Source organism: Gadus chalcogrammus, chromosome 16 (assembly GCF_026213295.1).
Source record: "Gadus chalcogrammus isolate NIFS_2021 chromosome 16, NIFS_Gcha_1.0, whole genome shotgun sequence".
Taxonomy (NCBI): Eukaryota; Metazoa; Chordata; class Actinopteri; order Gadiformes; family Gadidae; genus Gadus; species Gadus chalcogrammus.
The window spans coordinates 25,509,668-25,511,370 of NC_079427.1; positions in this window are offsets into that span (position 1 = coordinate 25,509,668).

A 1,703-nucleotide genomic window follows, 5' to 3' on the forward strand; every position below is an offset into this window, starting at 1 on the left:
GTTGAAATGAAAGCACACTTAATTCGCAATAATGTGTTTGTGATAAACTCTATCGGCAAAACCTAGTGTGTTTTCAACCGTTTGTGAGTTTATGTGTGTGTGTGTGTGTGCGTGAGTGCACGTGCGTGTGTGTGCATGCATGCAAGTGTGGGTGCGCATGCTTGTTGCGTGTGTACGTACGTACATGTGTGCTTGTGTGTATGTGTTTGAGTGTGTAACAGTGTTTGTAGCCAGCTCCATTTTTCTTGAAACTATACAGAAGGCCATTCGTGCTGCAAACAAACCCAGCTCCCTGGTCGCCATTCATCTCTGCCAGCCTGCTCTGCATCAAAGGGCGTGTCGCCTCCTGACATTTTTTAATAGCCAAGCTTAACGGGGTCTCCACAAAAAGTGGATCAATCTGGCAGCCGTTGTGCTTTCTTGTACATATGCACTGAGATAATTCTGTGACTTTTTACTTTGTATAGTTTTGCCAGTTTACTTTGTCTTTCCGTTGTGTTTTTCCCCTGAAAGGCCCATGATAAGCCTGTTCAACCAGATGACTCAAGGCAACCTTTATGCTTTTTATTTTTTTTGCTCATGATGGCAGTTATGCTTTTCAACGTCTTTGGGTGGTTAATGTTGATGGTTCGACATCACAGCTATGTGTGAGCAGGTGGAAAGAACCAAACAAAGAGGTACAAAGAGAAAGTCAACTCATACCAACTCTGAAATGATGGCCTCCATGAAATTCGAACTCCTTAAATCAAGTGCACAATGTGGTCACATTGGTTTACAACGTGCTCATGAAAGTGTGTGTACTTTGGAGAGTGGGAGTGTGCGTTTTTGAGGGAATGTGTGTGTGTGTGTGTGTGTGTGTGTGTGTGTGTGTGTGTGTGTGTGTGTGTGTGTGTGTGTGTGTGTGTGTGTGTGTGTGTGTGTGTGTGTGTGTGTGTGTGTGTGTGTGTGTGTGTGTGTGTGTATGTGTGTGTGTGTGTGTGTGTGTGTGTGTGTGTGTGTGTGTGTGTGTGTGTGTGTGTGTGTGTGTGTGTATATGTGTGTGCGGGGTTGTGTTGTGTGTGGATTACCTCTTATGATTACGGGAAGGACAAAGATAGACGTAAACAGAACGCATTAAGGGATGATTCCCCAGATTTAGGTTCCTTCTCCCTCGCACCACCTGCGTGAAGCCCGGTACTGTTTAGGTTGACTAACCAAGACTAACCCAGACCCGGCATTCCCTAGAACTCACCACGAAGAGCCGTCGGTCTCAACCAATGGAATTGTAAAACAATGTTATGACACCAAGGTACGTCCAATTCATCTTTTTGCTTTCATTAATATCTGAAACCAAACACAGATTTTACGACAGCAGACTTGTCAACATTTGTGGGACGTGAGTGAAGTAAGTACTCTGGTTTTTTGTTGGGGAGGATAATGATGATGGTGTCAGTGGTGTTGGTGTACGTCAGGATGAGATAAGACGGCGGAGTCAAACTGTTTGTTTGTGACTGTACCCCCTGTGTAGGGTGTCGATGGGGTGCGCAGGGTTTGAGGATGGGGTGGATAGGGACTGCGGAGAGGGGTATGTGTGAACACAGTAAGAAACCATGCAAAGGGAACCTCAAGCCCTCTGCTTCCTGCAGATAGGAATAAATGAATGGCCAGAGAAGAGCTTGAGGTAGATCAGAAGAAGTCCCCCCCATCTAAAGACCATGGTTCTG